This window comes from Sceloporus occidentalis, unplaced genomic scaffold, assembly GCF_023333645.1.
Source record: "Sceloporus occidentalis isolate IW3139 unplaced genomic scaffold, rSceOcc1.0.p SCAF_4, whole genome shotgun sequence".
In the NCBI taxonomy this organism is placed as follows: domain Eukaryota; kingdom Metazoa; phylum Chordata; class Lepidosauria; order Squamata; family Phrynosomatidae; genus Sceloporus; species Sceloporus occidentalis.
This window is the reverse complement of record NW_028316984.1, coordinates 131,776,416-131,799,750: the sequence shown is the minus strand read 5'-3', so window position 1 is coordinate 131,799,750 and position 23,335 is coordinate 131,776,416.

The window sequence follows — 23,335 nt, the reverse complement described above, 5'->3', positions numbered from 1 at the left end:
TGTTCTGAAGGCTCTGGAAGTTGGTATATAAAGCTAGTCTGCTAGCTCCGCCCCCTTGTGACTCACAGATGTGACTCACAGAAGCTCCTCCCCTTCAGCAACGAGCACACGGTCTCGAGCACACGGTCTAAAAATCGCTGCCAAGCAGCTCCTCTCCTTCTCTCTCTGGCCGGACTGTTCTGAAGGCTCTGGAAGTTGGTATATAAAGCTAGTCTGCTAGCTCCACCCCCTTGTGACTCACAGATGTGACTCACAGAAGCTCCTCCCCTTCAGCAACGAGCACACGGTCTCAAGCACACAGTCTCAAAATGGCTGCCAAGCAGCTCCTCTCCTTCTCCTCTCTCTGGCCGGACTGTTCTGAAGGCTCTGGAAGTTGGTATATAAAGCTAGTCTGCTAGCTCCGCCCCCTTGTGACTCACAGATGTGACTCACAGAAGCTCCTCCCCTTCAGCAACGAGCACACGGTCTCGAGCACACGGTCTCAAAATGGCTGCCAAGCAGCTCCTCTCCTTCTCCTCTCTCTGGCCGGACTGTTCTGAAGGCTCTGGAAGTTGGTATATAAAGCTAGTCTGCTAGCTCCGCCCCCTTGTGACTCACAGATGTGACTCACAGAAGCTCCTCCCCTTCAGCAACGAGCACACGGTCTCGAGCACATGGTCTCAAAATGGCTGCCAAGCAGCTCCTCTCCTTCTCCTCTCTCTGGCCGGACTGTTCTGAAGGCTCTGGAAGTTGGTATATAAAGCTAGTCTGCTAGCTCCACCCCCTTGTGACTCACAGATGTGACTCACAGAAGCTCCTCCCCTTCAGCAACGAGCACACGGTCTCAAGCACATGGTCTCAAAATGGCTGCCAAGCAGCTCCTCTCCTTCTCCTCTCTCTGGCCGGACTGTTCTGAAGGCTCTGGAAGTTGGTATATAAAGCTAGTCTCTAGCTCCGCCCCCTTGTGACTCACAGATGTGACTCACAGAAGCTCCTCCCCTTCAGCAACGAGCACACGGTCTCGAGCACACGGTCTCAAAATGGCTGCCAAGCAGCTCCTCTCCTTCTCCTCTCTCTGGCCGGACTGTTCTGAAGGCTCTGGAAGTTGGTATATAAAGCTAGTCTCTAGCTCCGCCCCCTTGTGACTCACAGATGTGACTCACAGAAGCTCCTCCCCTTCAGCAACGAGCACACGGTCTCGAGCACACGGTCTCAAAATGGCTGCCAAGCAGCTCCTCTCCTTCTCTCTCTGGCCGGACTGTTCTGAAGGCTCTGGAAGTTGGTATATAAAGCTAGTCTGCTAGCTCCACCCCCTTGTGACTCATAGATGTGACTCACAGAAGCTCCTCCCCTTCAGCAACGAGCACACGGTCTCGAGCACACGGTCTCAAAATGGCTGCCAAGCAGCTCCTCTCCTTCTCCTCTCTCTGGCCGGACTTTTTAAGGGTGGATAGGAGGACTGAAGCAAAATAGATACTGAGCAGTTCTGCATTTTCATTAGAGTTTTTCCATCCTTGCTGAGTAGTGGTCTCACCATTTTCTGTGTCATTCTTTTGCTTCAAACACATTGGGGGGTGGGATTGGTGCTTGCTTGCCTAGTCATTCTCAGTTAACTTTGAGATTTAGCTTTCCTTACACTATTCTTGCAAGCTTGGGCTACACATTTGTGTTCTTCCTTGGTGATTCAGCCTTCATTCCATTTTTTATACATGTTCTTTTTTCTTTTCACTTCCTCCACAAGTTTACTGTGCAATTACACTGGCCTTTTCAGATTTTTCCCATTTTTTTTTCTTCCATGAAATTGATTGTGCTTTTAGCAGTTCCTTCTTCATGAAATCCCACTCATACTGGATGTCTGTTTCATTTAGCATCTCTAGCCATGGAACTCTGACCTGAGTTTGGTAAAATCAGCTTTCCTGAAATCCAAAATTCGTGTTTTATATACTCTCCCTTGGCCTCTTGCACAGTCATGAATTCTATCATTATATGGTTACTCCTCCATAAAGTACCAACTGTGTTGATTCTACTGATAAGGATCAAGTCCAAGAATACTGATTCCCTTGTTTCTTCCTCTACCTTTGGAAAAAAGAAATTATCTAGAAGACACTAAGAATTTGTTGGAGAGCCTATGCTTAGCAGAGCTAATTTCCCAGCAGGCATCAGAATAATTGAACCCCCACCACCACAACCAACCACCACTTCTGGCCACTTGGAGATTTAACCACTGCCCTGGTGGCACAGTGGTTAAATGCCTGTACTGCAGCCACTCACTCAAAACCACAAGGTTGCGAGTTCAAGACCAGCAAAAAAAGGGCCCAAGCTCGACTCAGGCTTGCATCCTTCCGAGGTCGCTAAAATGAGTACCCAGACTGTTGGGGGCAAATTAGCTTACTTGCTAATTAGCTTACTTGCTGTTCACCGCTATGATCTTTGGAATGGCGGTATATAAATAAAAAAATTATTATTATTATTATTCTAATATTTGTTTCAGAAAAGCATCTACCTCCACATTTGTTAACAGACACTTGATTTATTAGTATCAGAAGCAAATCACTTAAGATTTTAATTTGGAATTTGATATAATACTTTTTTATCAGTATAGTATTGCATTTTCTTAAAAACACAGGTCTACATCATTAAATACCAAAGTCAGGATAATTCACACCATAGTGTTGCAATTTCATTTTTTAAATTTTTTAAAATTGATTATTAACACATAGCACATGACCTCCACTATCAAATAATCCATCCAAGCACATATAATACAAACATATATTAGGAACAATTACAAATTCAACATAAACACATTCACCTAACTCCACAACATAGACAACTAACTAAAAGACTTCCCAAGTGTCACAATAGAAGCTACAAAAACAAAAAAAAAGGGGGGGTATGTAAACCTTTCTCAAGAAAAAACAATGATATAAAAAGAAGTGTTTCAAGTAATTTATCCTAATAATTACTTTTTAATCTTTAAAGGGAAAAAATTATCTGGTACATACTCTTTCCTCCCACGAATAACATAAATCAAATCTTTAGTCAATGAATCCAGAAATAATCAAATCATCACGAGATCTTTATTTCAAGTAGACTTTAAATGTCTCACAGTCTCTGATAAATTTACTCTTAGCCTTCCCATCCAATATATAAGAAAGCCATTTCTACCACCTCCAACAGTTTTTCTATCCATTCTTGTTCTGTAGTGATATTTGTTGGTTTCCAGTATTTAGAAAGAAGGAATCTTGCAGTTGTTACCATATGCCAAGAGAGTCTACAGTCCGCCCTTGCCTTATGCAGGGGATCTGTTCCGGACCCCCCTGCGTAAGGCAAAAGGCATGTATGCTCTAGCCCCATTAGATATAATGGGTTCCTGCTCGCCGCATGGCCGTGCACACACACCATTCTCCTGTTCTCCCAGCAGTTTCTGCATAAGTTGGAAGCCACCTATAATGAGCCTGCATACGGTGTGGGCTCACTGTACTAGTATTCTTCTCAATTTTTGTTTCGATATTAAATATTCCAGGTGAAAAAGAACCCTGGACTCAAACTTACTTTCTTATGCAAAATAATATAGGAGTTTATCATATGGGAAGGAAGTGCCCAAATCCCTTGGATAAATGGGGTTTAAATCTGTGAATATCCTGCAAAAGCAGGTTAGTTTACAGAGGACGTCGCACAACTTTGACATTAACCCAACATTAACCCATTCAAAAACCAGCAAAATTGTTATGCTTTTTAACTTTGGGAAAATCTCTGAAAACAATCTCACTCTTGTGGGATATTCATGGGTTTAAATCCTGTTTATCAATGGGATTTGGGCACTTAGTGTGATAAACTCCATAGTATTGCAATTTCTATGCATGATTGTAAAAACATAACAAGGAAGAAACTTGTCAGGAAAAGAATAAATAATTGAAATGGTGTTTTGGAAAAGAAGTCTGTGGATATCAAGGCCCCCCCTCCCCCCAAAAAAGAAGGAAAAATAAAATGAGTGTGACAGTAGTCATGCCTGAACTTTTCCTAGAAGCCAAAATGACTAAACTGATGGTATAATAATAATAATAATAATAATAATAATAATAGGATTTATTTATATGCCACCCAGTCACTGGGAATCAGGGCAGCTTACAATAGAGGGGATAATAGACGGTTCCCTGCCCTCAGGCGTACAATCTAAAAAAAATGTCACAAAAGGAGAAGGGAATGGTGAGGGGGAAGGGGATCAGGTCCAGCATTCTTCTCTCCCTCTGAGGCCTGGACCAAGGCAGATGGACTGGAGGGAGGGCTCTTTTTCTTAATCAAGGCCGGACCTGATGGCATTGGGCCTGTCCTTTCGCTCCTTCTAAGGCCAGAAGATGACAGTTGGAAAGAAGGAGGGGAGGGCTCTTTCTCTTAAGGCCCGATGGCATTGGGCCTGTCCTTTCACTCCCTTTAAGGCCAGAAGATGACAGTTGGAAGGAGGGAGGGGAGGAGACATATGTTGGAGACATCAAGAGAAGACATGACTAACTGAGGAAAAAGTTATAATGCTGGAACAAGTGAAAGGCAGTAGGAAAAAAAGAATACTACATTACAGATGCGCTGATTCAATACTGTTCAATCCCCCTGTTAGTTTTAACTAAGGGGTTGTTCTCACTAGGTGAAACCCCGCGTTCTGAATCGAATCCAAGGAGTGGCGTTCCTATTAGGATCCGATTTAAACCTAGAACGGTTCTAGAGCAACCCGCAATCGTCTCCACTACAAATCGAATTGTAGAGCGGAATAAAATTTTGATTCGAGTTTTCCTCATTTAACGCGTGTTAAAAAAACACTAGGGTCTGACCTACGTTTTTCCATTGATTCGATTTAGGAACCGGAGCATTTAAATAGGAACGACAGCCTTTGAAATTGCGTTAGATGAATGGGAGGAGTGGAGTGCGATGAGGCTGTCCTTGGGGGAGTTGCCCTTTCTGTCCCCATCCGTCTGGCTGTCGCCATTTTTGCTTCCCTCACCCCTTTGTCCGCTGTGGTCTTTCAATAAGAGATAAGGATTATTTTTATTTTTTATTTTAATGGTTTACAGGCGCTTAATCTCTTCAGCGCTTTAAGCGCCTGAAGTCCCGGCTGCTCAAGCGCCTGCATCTGCCAAAGGAGTACAAGGCTTCCCCCGGTGGATTGCAACCTCCCCTCTGTGTGGGGAGAGCCCATTTCTAACGGAGGAGAGGCAGGAAGGGAAGGCTCCTCTCAAAGAGGCATTCCCTGCCCGCTTGGGCACTGATCTCGCCCAGACAGGGAAGGGAAGGCTCCTCGCGAGGAGGCATCTGATCTCACCCAGGCAGGGAAGGGAAGGCTCCTCGCGAGGAGGCATCTGATCTCGCCCAGGCAGGGAAGGGAAGCCTCCTCGCGAGGAGGCATCTGATCTCACCCAGGCAGGGAAGGGAAAGCTCCTCGCGAGGAGGCATCTGATCTCACCCAGGCAGGGAAGGGAAAGCTCCTCGTGAGGAGGCATCTGATCTCGCCCAGGCAAGGAAGGGCTCTGATCAATGGGGGGGGGGGGATAGAGCCTTTCTCCCTCCATTTCTCAAATGGAATCTGCCTTCTCCTCCAACCCTGGAAAGAGAATCTTTGGGAAGAGTGCTCCCTCCCTGCTTTTCCAGCAGCCTCCTTCATTGATCTCTGTGCTCTCTGAAGGGATTCTCCCTGGCTGTCTTGGGAGAAAGGATGCTGCCCTCCAAAACCTATCCCATAGTTCCTCTGGAAAGAGCTTCGCTTTTTGCCAGCAGCCTCCTTCATTGATCTCTGTGCTCTCTGAAGGGATTCTCCCTGGCTGTCTTGGGAGACAGGATGCTGCCCTCCAAAACCTATCCCATAGTTCCTCTGGAAAGAGCTTCGCTTTTTGCCAGCAGCCTCCTTCATTGATCTCTGTGCTCTCTGAAGGGATTCTCCCTGGCTGTCAATGAAATGGAAACGATGCCAAAAGATAAATCGCTTCCAAATATTCCGGATTAACGTTACGTCATTCTGACGTACTATTGATTGACAGCTCCAAATAAGGTATGGAGGAGAAGAATCGCTTTATTTAAACACCGATTTCATGCCAAGTAGGAACGCTTGCAGGTAAAAACTTCGATTTAAACAAACAGATGGGAACGATGAACAAAGCGATTCGGATAGCGGGATAAGAACAGTGTTATTTTGAATCGATTTTATTAAAAACGTTGTATTTTAAATCGTTTCAAATCTTAAGTGGGAACAACCCGTAAAATAGCCTCATTGAATCAGTGATATTGACTTAAGTGTTGACTCAGCAAGGGATTCAATTGGTCTACTCTAGTAGGGACAGATCAACAAGATTCAGACATCTAAGAGAAAAGCACTCTTTTTAGGGGTTTTTCCTCTTAGGACAGCAGCCTTTTCAAGCTTTTTGTTTGTGTTCCTGCATACCGTGACATCTCCACAAGCCTGTGGAAAACTCACTTATGTATATGGATGGGGCCGCTTGGTCTATGTAACATCTTGGCCCTTGGGGAGAATGACATTTCCTGTGAGTTTGTTATAATTATTCTAGAAGGCTGCATCAGTTGGCTCTATAGCCAGTTTATAATCTCTATATACTAACCTTCAGTTTCTGCTGTGCCCTCAGCAGCATACTCTTACCTACCACTGATTAATCTATACTAATGCCATTTAGCCACCACAAGTCTTAAGGCCAAAGGTAGGCTGACCTAGATGTTAGAAATGTCACAGAGACTTTAAAACCACCACAGATAAATTGTGAGAACTTCACACATCCAAAGGTTAAGTTGCACCCATTGAACACAAGGTTAAGTTACTGGCATGAAACTATAATCCTGAGGATATTAGTCTCAAAAGAATGTGACAGAAGAGTGTGCAAGAATGAAAAAGGCACTAAGCAATCCATATCTTAAATCCATGGATTCATCATTATGGTATTCTGAAAATTTACAGAATCCAACAGAAAGGATACATTCTGACCATGATGAAAATGTTAGTATACATTTGAAAGGAGTCTCTCCCTATAGCACTTCTAAAATACAGGAGTGACCATAGCTCCTAACAAAAGGACTCCTATTTATCACTCCAGCCAGCATTGATCATTAACTTTATAGTGGTATTCATAGAAGAAGGCAGCTTTCTTTCTTGGGTCCTGGAAATATTTCACATTGTGTCACAAAGTATTTGTTGTTTTTAACGGTTCTCATGGCAACCCTGTAAATGAGACATCTCCAAGCCCTGCTATCCTCCACTGCTCTGCCATTCTGATCAGTGTTTGATCCAAGGCATGGGAACTCTTTTATTATTGCAGTTTCCTCATTGTCTAGGTTGAACTTGTGTAGATTCTTATTTCTGTTTTTTTTTATGTTCAGCAGTACGCTTGCCTTTTCATTTTTTTCTTTGACCTTCTTTAATAATTGTTCCAAGTACTGTGATGTTTTCTGCCAGTAGTAAGGTGTCATCTGCATATCTTAGATTGTTGATATTCTTTCCCCCCTTATCTTTACTCCCCCCCCCCCCAGGTCTAAGGCTGCACTTCGTATGGATATGTTCTACATTTCTACATTTCACAGTTCTACATGGTTTTTATGATTTCCATATGGTATGGGGACATATACCTGAAAGACGCAACCATGAAGAACTTTTCCTATTTCTTTTGATAGCTGAACCCCATACCTGTGAAACAAACCAACAAAAGTCCCAAACGACAAAAAACCCAAGATGTAAGAACACAAAACCAAACTGAAGGGTTCTACCAAAGAAAATATTTATGTATGTAAAATATATCCGAATAAAATGTAACCCACCTCCAATTACCAAAAGACACAACTGTGAAGAAATAAGGGATAAATTAAACCCTCGAATAGAGAAGCCAGTAAAATTTCTAAAAGGGTATAAATACCCCACTGAAAAATGAGCAGTAGTAAAGAATGAATAAAATGTCCAAACTCAAGGTCAGAAAACTCAGACCCTGGAACAAAAAAGCCAGTAAAGGTTTCTAAAAGGGTAACAATACCCCACTAAGAATTATATAAATGTGAAAAAAAAACAAAACATAAAATGATATAAAACACTAGAGGCCAGACGCGTTTCGACAACTGTCTTCCTCAGTGGCCTGCAATTATTTAAAATATAATATATCTATTAAACACAATGTGTCTGCACTCAAATCACAAGCAACAATGATCTTATACTGCTCACTGAGGCCCTTATATAGACAGCTACTCTGGTAATTGGAACAATCCTGCCAAGACTCAGGAAAACAACCAAGGGAAAACCCTGGGTGTAAAAGAACAATAAAAATAAAAAGCTAAAATACCCAATTTTCACTTGGGCACTATAGGGATTCAGATCTCCAATGGTGAATCAATATGGGTTCCAATTCTTTGGAAGAAATATCCCATCCATGCATCCAAATTTTAATTAAATTCTTCTCCTGTTTTCAGAGTCTCTTATCTGGCTAGCCAAACTGGTAGTGGGAACCACTCTGTCAGAACCTAAAGTGGAAGAACTAAGGGAGAAACATAGGGTATGGAAAAACATACCAAAACTCAAACTAACCAATTCACATTTTCATTTAAACCCACCGATGAATCCATTTTAGTTCCAATATTTGTAGTTTTTTTGTGTTTTTAATATTGGAAATCCCATCTATGCATCAAAATTTGAATGAATCAAAAGCATGGCGTTCCTCTAAAAATGTTTTACCAACGGGGCTTCTATTTTATGGTTTTTTAATACAACTTCTGTGTTCAATGATTCGTATTCTTATCTCTCTGCTGGTCATACCCACATACAGAAGTTTACAAGGGCATTCAATTATGTATATAACATTTTTACTTGCACGTGTGAAAAACTTATATATTTCAAACCTTCTGCCATCAGCAGTGTTCACAAAATATTTCAAGTTGCTGCTATGTCTACATACTGAACAATGTCCACAGATATGATGCCCCTTGACAGTCAAACACTTTTGCATGACTGGAAAGCCAGAGTCTGCCCATACTAATATGTTCTTGATGTTTTGAGTACATTTATAGGCAAACAGCCCCATACCTGTGAAATACATGCAATACATGCCAGTGAGTAAAAATGAGAGGGCCTCTTATTTTTCAACCAAATACACTTTAGAGTCTTTTTCCAGATGCCCCAACTGTTTTTTCGCAGTTACCTTAAATACTTCAAGGCTGAGATCCTGTTGGGCATAGCATAGTGCAATGAATCCACATGTGTAACTATGCTACATATCTCTTCTCAACACTCTCTAGACTCATCATTTCAGTATTGCAGCCCCTCCCCTCTCTTTATGGCTCATGGAGAGCAAGAGAGGAGGTAGGAAGTTGGCTATATTCCAAAGTGAGACACAGAACAATCACACCATTTACTGAGCTCTGCTGGGCTTTTATGATCCCCCTGCTCTTTACCAGCTATAGAACAGCTGTGCAGATACTGCAATAACTAAACAGAGTTGTTGGTTATTGTGGAGGGTGGAAGAAAATGGCAACCTCTGCAACAACAACAGGCTAGACTTCTGCCTGCGCATGGCACTGCAAGGACATGAGTCCACAAGTGTTTCCTGAACTATCTTTGATTACCAGGATTTCTAGAGATAATATTTGTATTTTACTTTTTTTTTTCCTTTCCAGTATCTGCAACCCTAAGTCATTATACTAATTATGTGTTAAGTGAAGGTTGTTTCCCTTCAGCTGTACAATGGTAACTAGATGACACCTTGTTGGACCTTTATAGCTGATCAGTGGCTGTTAGGGTCAGGGGGCAGAGATGTGTCCAGGTACTGTGCAGCTGTCATTGTGCAACAAGGGTGAAAACACTGTACAAGAAGATAATGGGTACATCCTTGTGCAACATCTGGGAAAATGCTGGTGTTGACATAATGTGCACACAAGCACATGCACACACACATACCATTATGTCAGCATTGATCACCATGAGAACTCTAGCCTTTTCTCTATCTTCAGAGTATTCTTTGTTATTGTTTCAGCAATTTGTCCCACTTTTCTAATCTATTCTTCCTTCCTCTATTAGTCACAGACACCTACAATATGGGAAAGAGAATAGAATAAAAAATTTTAATACTGTAGGTCCTAGAAATTTACAGTCACTTTCTTCTTGGACTGATTTTCTATTTTTTCCCATCTTCTTTTGATGGACAAATCTATTTTTTTTCTGAGCAAGTGTCCCCTGGGAAACTCCCAAGTATTTAAAAGTGATCCCTTTCCAACTTAGTATGTATTCAACTACCCAAGTGTAATAGTAAAGGGAAAGATGTGGACACAGTATAAACTTTAAATATCAAAGCCCTATGCACTGAAGAAAAACTGGATATTTTCTTCCCCCCAGTAATAGTGGTACATTACTTCTGTGTAGAAAAAATTATATATGCAGCATCACATGTACATTACCATGTGTTTATTTATCCATGTAGTTAGCCCTCCATATCCATATATACTTAATCCACAGATTCAAACAGCTACTGCTTGTAAATATGAAAAAAAAAAAATCCTAAAGGCAAACCTTGATTTTGCCATTACTATGCCATTGTTTATAATGGGACTTCCACTTCCTCGGATTTCATATTCCTCCAAGAAGATGAATATGAAGATATAGGCAGATATAGGCAGAATTGTTTTCTCAAAGGACTATAAAAATATTGCAGGGTAAATACTCTTTTCCATAGTGCAATGATATAAACTCATTTAAATCATTATCAGTGAAGGCATCCAGAGTCATTCATCTGTACAAAAAATATAGATAAGAAGTAAACACTAATGAAGTAGGTTTTGGATTGTCAATATTATTGTGTCTACTAGTCCAACTCTCAGTCAAATACTTGGGCCTTATATATGTTTGGTGTATGAGTCACTGAAGCTTTAATCTTGCCTGTTGATACAACAAAACGCTATTCAGTACACCATTCAGTATCTCAAATATGGACAATTGATTTCATTTAGCCATGATTAGTCCCTCTTGTTTTGAAATTTGAAAAGGTCTGCATGAACTTTTTCCAGCACATCTGGCCCTGGGTACCAAAAGCAAGCTGTACCACATGACTGTGCTCTCTCTCTCTCTCTCTCTCTTTCTTTCTTTCTTTCTTTCTTTCTTTCTTTCTTTCTTTCCCTGTCTTAGGGCCCATTCACACTAGGAAATATATTTCCGTATATTTGCCACGATCAAATCTCTCTGTAGCATTTTATCCCTATTGCCATTCACACTCTGGAAACAGAAATGGGGATAAAATGCCACTGAGAGATTCAATCATGACAGGAGGAGAGGGATAGGAAGAGGAGGAAAGAGGGAGAAGGAAGAAGAGGGGGGAATATGATTGGGGGGAGAAGGAGGGAGGTATTATGCAACATCTATGGGGGAGGGGGAGGAGGGAGAAGAAAGGGGAAGAGGAGGACACAGCATGGCAGGTGCAGGGGGAGGAAGAGGAGGAAGGAGAAAGGAGAACAAGAGAATGATGTGGCATGGCAGGTGCGGGGGGGGGGGGGGGAGAAAGAGGAGGAGGAAGGAGGAAGAAAAGCCAGATCTTTTTTAAAATGGAGGCGCCTCCATTTCCAAATGATTTCCCATGTAATCTGGATCTCTCTGGTAGTGCGTTCTCACTACCAAATATCTGGATCATTGCAGTGTCATGAAAAAGACATGGTAGGTGACCTGGTGCAAAATGCATCAGGTCAAGTGGTTTTTTGGGTGGCCCCTTGAAACTGCACTGAGTGCAGTCGGGGACAGTATGAATGCTATGGAAATAACCCGGTTTGCACACTGGGTTATTTCCTAGTGTGGATGACTCCTAAGTGCATATTGTAATATAAGCAAATACATAAAAGAAAATTGTAGTTTGAGACTGCCTACATTAAATTCATAAACACAGCATGGAGAAATTACATTTTTGGATCACAGCTCCTCAAACCCCATGACCTACAAAGGCTATGGTGTGCTGGCTTGGGTATTTTGAGAGTTGCAGTCCAAAATTGTTCAGCTCTGACTACGACCCACTGAATACAGTGGGATGGCCAGAAAAGTAATGACACTTTAGTCCTGAAACATTTGACTTATCTGGTAGCAGCTTGTTTGGGGGATGCATAAAATACCTAAAGCATGGTGATTTATTAAACAAAGGAATAGTCTACATGATTAAAATAGTCCTCATTCCAATCAAATAGAATGTGATCAGGCCACATACAATTCTCAGGGGTTCGGGCTTTTTGCCAAAGGCTGGGGTTCCTTAAACTCCCCAAACTCCCCAGAAAAAGCTTTACGGTTTTTACCAGAGTATCCACTAAAATAGATAGACAGCATGGCATAGTGGTTTGAGTGCTGGACTATAATTCTGGAGACCAAGGTTTGAATCCAAAGTCAGCCATGTAAACAAACCGGGTAGCCTTGAGCAAGTCATACTCTCTCAACCTTAGGGGATCCCAATAGCAATCCTCTTCTGAACAACTCTTGCCACGAAAACCCTATGATAGGGTTGTCATAGGGTCACCATAAGTCAGAAGGTACTGAACGCACACAGCAACAGCAACAACAATCCACTAAAACCTGAAGAATGTACACTGTCCCATGTGTGTCCATCCATTTGCTTAGCATGAATTTGTATTAGGGTGTCCAGATATTTTCCTTTTGCAAGTCATGTCATACATTTCATCCTTCTGTCCAGGAAAAATGTCTAAAGTGCCCTCCATTTTCAGCATGACTAAGAAACCTGTTGAGTAACACCACATTTGCAGTTCCCTTCAAGAAAGTTGTCTGCTTGGCAGCCTTTCCTTGCTACAAATAGAGAGATAGGATGCATTCTTTTTTTCCTTGGAGCAGCAGCAGACAAGACTTGCCTCCACAGATTGGGGTGCATTTGCTTCTTGGAGAGGAAGAGGACAGCAAACATATTAGGCAATGGGCTTGAGGACACAACACAAATACTGAAAGTTTTTCCCCCTTAATTTCAGCATAATGGAAAAATTATAGGAATAGAATCACAGAATCATAGAGTTGGAAGAGACCACAAGGGCCATCCAGTCCAACCCCCTGCCATGCAGGAAATCTCAATCAAAGCATCCCCGACAGCCTCTGTTTAAAGACCTCCAAGGAAGGAGACTCCACTACACTCCGAGGGAGTTTGTTCCACTGTTAAACAGCCCTTACTGTCAGGAAGTTCCTCCCAATGTTGAGGTGGAATCTCTTTTCCTGTAGCTTGCATCCATTGCTCCGGGTCCTAGTCTCTGGAGGAGCAGAAAACAAGCTAGCTCCCTCCTCAATATGACATCCCTTCAAGTATTTAAACAGGGCTATCATATCACCTCTTAACCTTCTCTTCTCCAGGCTAAACATCCCTAGCTCCCTAAGTCGCTCCTCATAGGGAATGGTTTCCAGATCCTTCACCATTTTAGTCGCCAAGGGCATATGTAGTAAAGTACCATTTTAAGCATTTGTCTTGCTCAAAGTTCTGTAAGTATATTGCAAGCCAACAAGGCATTTTAAGGAAAACAACTTATAGCTGCAAATAAATCATATAGAATGAATTTATATTTATATTGGTGCTTTTAGCTTTTATTTTATAAAGTCTCACACTTTTCTTGAATGTCATACATTTTACAGTAGGAAATGAACAAAAAACTGGAAAGAATTTATTCACAGTAGAAGAGTAAAAGAAATCGAGGACCCATGTGTTGTTGATGGTCCAAAAGCTTTATTTTCTTAAAAAGCCCAACGCGTTTCAGCCTTGTCACCAATTGGCCTTCTTCAAGGGCTATTATAAAATAAAATTTTTAAAAAACCTATATTTATTATAGTTATGGTATTGGTACAATACATAAACCACCTATCAAACATTTCTTAAAAATCAAATAGCATCTATTATCCATATTATCATAAACATACCTATTACCAGAAATTTCTGGAGTTTCAGACTGCATTCTCAACAAAGTAGACACTCTGCATATTAGAAGAAAGGGACCAGAAATACCAATGGGTTCATATTTATGGATTTTTGAAGTAGCATCATCGAAGAGAACCAATGGGAAGATACATGATGCAATCTGTTCATAAAAATACTCAGCTCTGTTCTATCTAGCTGATGCAATGCTGCATTTTTTTTTAGCCACTTATTCCAAATTTCTGTATAAGACATTGTATTTCCAAATCTTCATTTAAACCTTCTGGTACTAAAGTTTTGAGTTTCAAAAACCATTCTACCTCTTGTCTCCTCAGACAAACTGGCCCCACTGTGTTCATTACAGCTTAATCTCGAATAAGCCTGTTCAAGACTGCAGCAGCTCATTGTTATGTTGTTGTTTTTAATATCCTGGAGCTGAATCTTAGTATATGTTAACAGTTGGGCCTTCTTTTGAGTCAAGTTAAACCAACAGTATCTTTCAGCAGTGCCCCCCAGTTAAATGTCTGGAGTTAGGTTTCAAATCAAAGAAATGTTAGAGCAAGCAGAAAGAGACATCCTTCTGTACCTAGACACAATTGTTGTGCAATTTATTCTATGTTAGCAAAGTCTTATTGGTTAATGGATGGACAAACAAAGCTAAGTCCAACAATAATGGACAATTCAATAAGGCTTTAAGTAGAAGTCAACAAGCAGTTTCCTTGGCTGCAGCTCTGAATTCCATTCTCAGTTCAGTTTTGCTTAGAAACACTGTTCAAAGCAGCATAGAGCACAACAGCATGAAGTCAGTGCATTGCAACACACTGCGAACATAGCTACTGAATCACTTGGGAGTTTCTGATTATGTTCAATAAATTCATTGGCAGGAAATCATAATTAGGAGTAAGCAATCCTAATTTGTTTGTCAAAACATATTTTAAGGGTCAGACTACACAAGCAAAACATGTCACTTCAAGTTCTGTTTGTTTGCAAATTTAATAACTCAGCGGGAAACCCCCTTCCCAGTCAGGATTACAACTTTGGTTCACAGGATGAGGGGTTTAACCATGTGATCCCTGTTATAGTCCTGACACCCCCAACTCCAAACCTCCTGATAAGCCCAGAACAAAATAAACAAAATTAATGGGTGCCCAGTAAGAACCTGCTCCTGATACAGATTTGATAGTGTTATGTACAGTGGGCAAAGAGCACCTGGTGAGATTGTTGGCACGGCCTCCACTCTGGATTAGAAGCATGTTCCATATCAAGTCTCACAGGTATCCTTTTCAAAGCAGAAGAATATTTTCAAAAGCATGTTTATCATGCATAATGCAATCTAGAGCTGTTCTGCCAATCAGAGCAAGTGAGCTCCGTAACAAGTTCCCTCTTGCCTGGAACAGTAGAATTTTGCATAGGGTTGCTCTAAAAGGGAGAGAGTGTAGATTTTGTTGAAAATCTGGTATCTATGTCAAGCAGAATGCAGGAAAGTCAGTGCAATATGATCTTGGGGTAGGAAACAGGAGAAAATACAGTATATACTCATGTATACGTCTAGAAATCAATCTAGACTCATACAATATGTCTAACAAAAATCAACCCAAAATACCTGGATCAACTTATCCATAGTTCATTGTAAATACTGTACCTCAACTCTCATCAAAAAAGGAACCATTCTAGAGTGGCAAAAAGCAAGAGCTTAGTCTGTTCTGGGGAACCTAAAAAAAGCACTGACCTGCCTCTATCTTTTTTGCCTTGACACCACTTCTGCCTTTTTGAATGTCTTGGGGAGGGAAATAGCAGCAGTGACAGCTCTTTGGCATTTCTCCTCGAAGGAATGCTGAGAGAGTAAAGGAAGTCAACGATTCTTTTAGGGTCTCATGGGATGGAGTGAGTGCTTGCCTTTCGCCCCTCTACTCAGAGAAGGGGATGGTTCCTTTTTTGATAAGTTAGTATTGTGCCTTACTCTTGTCCATGTGTACCTGATCACCTTCCTGACAAATCATACAGTGACCATTTACCATAGTTTCCTCCTCATCCATCAAGCCTTTAGGGTGAGCACAAACAATTATGCCTGCCAGAATTTTCTAAGTTCTTTGGCATCATTTTCTTTTGCTTCAATTTTTTGGTTACCCTGCCCCTAAATTTTAGTCTTGACTTATCTTCAATTTATCAAATCAAAATCCATAATTTTGTTCCTAAAACCTGCCCCCAAGTTATACATGAGGTCAACTTATACATTACTTTTAGTAAATTCAAACAAAAATCCACCAAAGAGTGACACCTTTATTAGCCAACCAAAATGCACAATATACTTGTTGCAAGTTTTCAAAGTGCCACTCGCTTCTTCATCAGGCAAGATGTTACATACCAAACAGGAGAAAAAATAGAGATGTTAGTAAGATGCACGCAATTTGTTGTTTCTATCCTTAGTTAGGGGAGGGTATCTTTAGCAGGCTGACCCCTCCTGCTCTGGCTATGTGGCAATTGGGCAAAGTCCAGGAAATTTAAAGTCTATTTGCATTTCAATAAGGACTCCTCTTTTGCAATCCAATATGTTTCCATTTGTGTGAGGCCACAGGCCTCTTTGTAGGCAGAGGACAATGGCTTCCTCAAGAAGTCTCCATGTTTTTGCAGCAGGAACATTTTGGTAGGTGTTGGGATAAAACATGCCAGTCCAGTCCAAATTTGAGAAGAATTTTTTTTTGACATTGGTTGAAGGTCCCAGTCCATCAGGGTTCCCTTTTGCCACAACTAAAAATCCATAGATTCCATAGCACTGAGCCATGGCAGTTAAAGTAGCGTCAAACTGCATTATTTCTGCAGTGCAGATGCAACCATAGTCTCCACAGCGATCATCATCACAACTGTTCTACACCATTGTCACATTTATAATTGCAGTCAATTCCTCAGCTGATCATCAGACTTCAAGTATGAGCCTATCTGAATTCAGCTAGATAGGCACTTGGATGGTAAATATGCAGCCTGGTGTAATGTCTGAGTGATCCCAAACATTATATACATAGTAAATGTTTGTTTATTTTAGAATAGTCCTGAAGAAGGCCAATTGGTGATAAGAGCAAAATGCATTGGACTTCTTAAAAAATAAAAGTTTTTGAACATTGCATAACATGTGGGACTTTGACTTCTCTCTCTCTCTCTCTCTCTCTCACACACACACACACACACAATATTTTCAAGTCTGCATTATTGCTAATTAGCTCTCAGACTTACATCCCACTGAGAAGGTAACACTAATTGTTGGGGATGCTAATTATTTTTCCTTGATTCTTAAGAAGCAGGAGATTGCATTAAAAGTGCTATGCAAAGTAGTCACTAATACTACTAATAAATAAAATGTTAGACACCTGAAATAAAGCTATTTAGCTACTGATTAGTAAGTCTGCTGACAGAAAATAATTTGCAAAAGTTAAATAACTATGCTTTAAACAAATAAGCCTCTTAGTTTAGGGAAATTACTACTAGGATTAGGATAAACCTTCTGTGCCTGCTTCTTGACTGGGTGAGTTCAATAGATAAAGTGTGACAGGCTGGATTTCTCCCTGCATATTATTATATTTATTTACCTAAAGGCAGAAATGGTAGGCATTGAAGCAGCTTTCAGAGAAGATCAACAGCTCTCTCTGTATCATTGACCATGATAAAAATTATGCTGGATCAGACTAAATGCCTATCAATTTTGTTTCCATAGTGGCCACAAGATGCCAATTTGTGCATGTTTCCCGAAACAGGGCATATTTTGTATATATATTCCCAATTATGTGGCCCATTGATCCTTGTGTTAGTCAGATACTTGCTGGGCAAAATTCCAGTGCTTCTTTCCCTTTGTGTGGAGACTGAGGCCACAGGGAGAAAGACACAGCTGCAAGATCTAGCAATATTAATCCATCCAAATCCAAACTTCTAGACGAATTGATTGTGTAAATGTACAATGTGGGTAGCTTAGGAGGTTCACTTAGATCCTATCAGAATATTGTATTCATTCTACTGTTTTGAGGACTTCTTATTGGACATGGAGACCTTTCCCAATATATTGTAACTTTAAACTGATTCCCAGATACGTAATTATCTGCACAGTCCTTGGCTGCATGGTATCTCTTGACTTCCCAGCTACTAACTGGCCTTGGTGGTGGTGGTACACCCTAGTACTTTTCCGTTGAGATTGGTTGTACTGGAGAAGGGTTATTCTGCAAGGAGGTACATCTCCCTTATCCAAAACATTTAGGCCCATAGGTGTTTGGGACTTTGGAATACGTATATTTGCATATACATACATAATGAGATACCTTGGAGATGGACAAGTCTAAACAGAATACTGTACTATTTTATGTCTAATATGCTCCTTATTAGTAAACCCTGAGTACCCCATGTTATCTACCAGTTTGGCAGATCAAGGGAATGCTGGGGATATAGTAAGGCCTTTGACAAAGCTCCCCATGATATTCTTCCAAATAAGTTGGTAACATGTGGGTTGCACAATGTAACTGTTAGGTGGCTTTGTGATTGGTTGATTGGGGGAAACCCAAAGAGTGCTCAGCAATGTCACCACTTCTTCTTAGAGAGAAATGACCAGTAGGGTGCCTCAGCGGCCTGTCCAGGGTCCTGTGCTATTCAACATCTTTATCCATGACTTGGATGAACGAATAGGGGGCATGATTATCAAATTTGCAGACAACACCAACAGTGCCACCAAATTTGCAGGAGTTGCTAATACCCCACAGGAGAGGATCAAAATTCAAAATGACCTTAATAGATTAGAAATCTGGGCCAAAACTAACAAAATAAATTTCAGCATGGAGAAATGTAAGGTACTGCACTTAGGCAGAAAAAATTGAAATGCATAGATATAGGATGGAGGACATCTGCTTAAGACCACACTGAGAAGGTTTCTAGGAGTCCTTGTAGACCACTAGTTGAACATGAGTGAACAATGTGATGCGGCAGCTATAAAGGCCAATGTGATTGTTGGTTGCATCAATAGAAGTATAGTGCCTAGATCAAGGGAAGTAATAGTGTCACTCTATTCTGCTGTGGTCAGGCTTCACCTGGAATACTGTGTACATTTCTTAGCACCACAATTCAAAAGGGTTGTTGACAAGCTGGTGCATGTACAGAGAAGGGTGACCAAAATGATGACAAGTCTGGAAACCATGCTTTATGTGGAGAAACTTAGGGAGCTGGATGTTTACCCTGCAGATATGATAGCCCTGGCTTAGTATTTGAAGAAGTGTCACACTGAAGATGAACCAAGCTTGTTTTCTGCTGCTTTAGGGAATTAGATATGGACCAATGGATACAAGCTACAGGAAAAGAACATTAGGAGGAACTTCCTGACAGTAAGAGCTGTTTGATAGTGGAACACGCTCTCTCAGAGAGTGGTAGAATTTCCTTCTTCGGAGATCTTCAAACAGAGGCTGGATGGCCATCTGTTGGGGATGCTTTGATTATGAGTTCCTGCATGGCAGGGGGTTGGACTGTATGCCCCTTGAGGCCTCTTCCAAGTCTATGATTCTCTGAAACAAAGTTTGTATACAGAAAGCAAAGGTGCTACTAGCCCAGCGACCCATGCTTTTGTTTGTTTTTGGAATATTTTGAATTTCAGAATTTCAAATAAGGGACACTCAACATGTACTGCATGTCTATTTGTGCTACAATTGAGTCTGGTTATAACAGTGTATGTCACCAACATGATTCTGACACATCAGTAATGGTCAAATGTGCCTCTGTGTTCTGAAAGTGTAACCTTACATTTTGGCTTGTTATTACAAGCAGTTTAGGGCCAAAAGTGATCTGTTACTTGGAGAACTTAAGCTCAGGTGCCTGAAGTAAAGAAAGGAATAATGGGCTTTTGTGAGGCCCTACTTTTTGCATTCAAAGGGCAGAGCAGAGATTGCTCACAGAGTGAGACTCCATCAGAGAGGGTTGCAAAACAGACCCATGAGGTCTGAGAATGTACTTTGGTCACCCAGCATTAATTGGGAGAAGAAGAAAAGAGAAAAGGAATGTAATGGAGCATCACTGCAATCCACTTGAGGAAAATAAGCCTTCAAATTCAGAAAAGCTTTATTCAGTAAGCAGAGTAGATCACAAGACATCGTTGTTGTCAGAATTGAAGAATTCTTTCAGTTACATCTTATACTTAAAGTTCAACCAGTTCACCTGTTACAAAAACCTTTATCCCATTTGTCAGCAACTCAAAATGTACTGTTTTCCCAAGTTTTACCCCTCCTTCTTTCTCACATACCAAACTATAGGAGATCATCAGACTGGGACAGGACAAGGTCAGGATTGCGTGAAAGCCTTTCATAACATAGTGCTGATCCTGTCATTATCCTGTCATTGAAATGGAATTGTATTAACACAAACACCCATTAATACAAAATGCCAGGACAATTCCACTTCAATGACAGGATAACGACAGGATCAGCAAGACGTCATATGAAAGGCTTTCACACAATTGCTGTCACTCACGCTTCCCGGACAGGACAATGTCTGGATCAGCATGACATCATGTGAAAGTCCTTCCCATGATTGCGCTGGAAGGATGGGATGAGGATGGGAAAAGGACAGGACAGGGACATCCTTTCCCCATCTAATAATCTCCTCTGTCTTCCCATGAGAAGAACCTTGGTAATTTGAAGCTCATACTTCCTCCCCACACATCTGTTCATCATCCCAAGCTGTGACTAGTACACAGTCTTTTTTTCCTGCAGCATCACTAGGATAACATAACGCATTGTCCCATATTAACACACATATGCCCAAACACAGCAATTAAGCATGACAGGACCGTGTCTAGACCATGATCCTGATAATCCTAGAAAAGGGCACGATTGGCTAGTTGGAACACTAAACAGAAAAACAATCCCAGTACTTTGTTGCATTTGTCACCTGTTTTTATTTTTTGCTATGATCAAAAATCTTGCAGAATTTCATACCAATAAGAAACTTTTCTTTTCAGTCACCAAAGGAAGTTTTTAAAGCACCTGAAGTGCACCTTTATGTCTCATTCTTAATAGGAGGTTTCAGCCGTGTGCTAACCCAGAGCTGCTAGAGGAAAGAAATCTGTTCATGAATAGTTTTAAAGAGTCCCTGTTAGCCCTTGTCTAATCATTTTTAATTGCCTGAAATAGGCTTTTAAAAACTCAAAAAGAACACTGCCTTCACTTAGAGCATTTTCATTTGACTCCAATGAACACTTCAGGAGCTCCCCTTCTCTGTACTTGCCACACACTAGAAATCATAATGTTGTGTGGGAGGGGGCATTGTTCCATATTTGCTAACTAACTAAGGGCCAGAGGAGACTGGCAAGAATGAATGGCCCTAGTCACCCTGGTGGTGCAGTGGTTAAATGTCCGTACTGCAGCCACTCACTCAAAACCCTAAGGTTGCGAGTTCAATACCAGTGAAAGGGCTCAAGCTTGACTCAGGCTTGCATCCTTCCGAGGTCTCTAAAATGAGTACGCAGATTGTTGGGGGCAATTAGCTTACAGTTGTAAACCACTTGGACACTGTTAGTTCAAAATGAAGTGGTATATAAATGAAGCTGTTTTGTTTGTAGTGCACCGGCCAAAATTGGGTCAGATCCGTGCCAACTGCAGATCTTATCGGGCCCATTCCCCCCCCCCCCCATTATGGGCATGGGAAGGGGGCTGCTCAGGTCCATGTGAGTCCGAGAAAAAAACACATTTTATGACACCCCAAAGTGTCCTCAAAATGGCCCCATTCCATTGCTCGGCACCAAGCCATTCCCATTCAGGAGTGAGGCGTGTCCTTTGCTTCGGTTAGAAGTCTTCGTTTGGAAGACTTGGCGCTGGGCTACAGAATGGGGCCATTTTGAGGACACTTTGAGGTGTGGTAAAATGTGTTTTTTCTTAGACTTGCGTGGACCTGAGTGGCCCCTTCCCATGCCCATAACGGGGTGGGGGGGGGGAATGGGTCCGATAAGGTTCTGCATGGCCTACTCTGAAAGCGGCCCACAGAAACAGGAAACAACCACCACCACCAGGAACCAGATTATCCTGGCTCCTTTTTGCTCCAGTCCAAAGAACCAGAGCACAGCTTCGGGGTGGTTTCAGGTGGCATTGGAAGTGTGTTTCATTTGAACACCATGGCTCCAAAGCAGCTGGAAGCCACTTCTATTTGTCCATCTCTTCTTGTCCTTATATACAGTCAGAATTTTCTACTTGCTGTATAGTTCCACTGCTAGGTATTGTGCAGCTGAATTAAAGGTGAGTTTAAACAATAAGTAGTAAGGGCTATTCCTCCATGGGAAGAAATTTCTGGGGGTGCAGCTAGGAGGGGCTAGTAAAATTTTGGCCTTGAAGGAACAATAAATGTTCCTTCAGTTCCCCTAACTTCTAGCCTTATGGAAAGTGAAACGCTGAAAATTGTTCATGCCTAGAACTACATTTGCTATAATTGCATTTCCTTGGTAACTTTGACTTTCCCTTTTCTTTGGCAGCCTAAAATGTATGAAATTTTTTAATACTGCAATGAAGAAATTTGGCAACGGAAGGAGAAAAAAGGAGGGAAAATTCTTATAAAGGTGCAATGTCCTCATTTTACCCCTCTATAGCTTCACCCTTGGGGACCCCTTGCTCAAAGATGATAGCTTTTCAGGAGGGAAATACCCAGACTAGATTTCTTGTTGGCATGCTAGTTAATATGTGCAGAGAGTTGTCATTTGTATGTGTATAAAAAAGAGACAGAGAGAAAATATATAATTATATATAAAGTTGCACCAATTGCTCACATGCAGCCTAAACTAAGGCAATTGAGGAAAACTTCTAAAATAGTCCCAGGTTGTTGGTTTTATGAAATGGCCCTGACAGAACTGTACAGAACTACGTGAACAAGGGCTGGGAGGTTTCCCATCCACAATTACTGTCTGTATAGCCGACTCCCCAAATACATAGGCCATAGTTTTCCCCACTAGTTTATTGCATTCCTGTTTAAATTATAGTAATGTCTAAATATAAACATATGCATAAAAATTACCCTGTGAAAATGTTTGCACAAATCTGTGTGTTCTTTTTCCAGAAATGCATTCCCTTCACCCTTTCCTTTTCTTTTGTGACCATGTGAAAATGGCCACCATACCTTCTATTCTTCATCTGGAGTAATCCAAACAAAATGTGTAAAGGTAGCAGATCTGGCCATTGCAAATGCTGATATCACATATTCTCTCCATCTTGAGAGAGAAACGGCCACAAGCATTCTGCTAAAAGAGGGTTAAACATCAAAAAATTATGCATAGATACCCCACAACATCCTGCCGCTCCCACTGTCCTTTGTTTCCACCACAGGCATAAAATACTGTTTGGGCCTGGTAACACCCCAAAACGTCCACATATCCTGATTGAGTATTATATCATTCTTATTAAAATTACCTCTCTATTGATTAATTACTATACCAAAACTTACAAGCCTTCTTTAATGCCTCT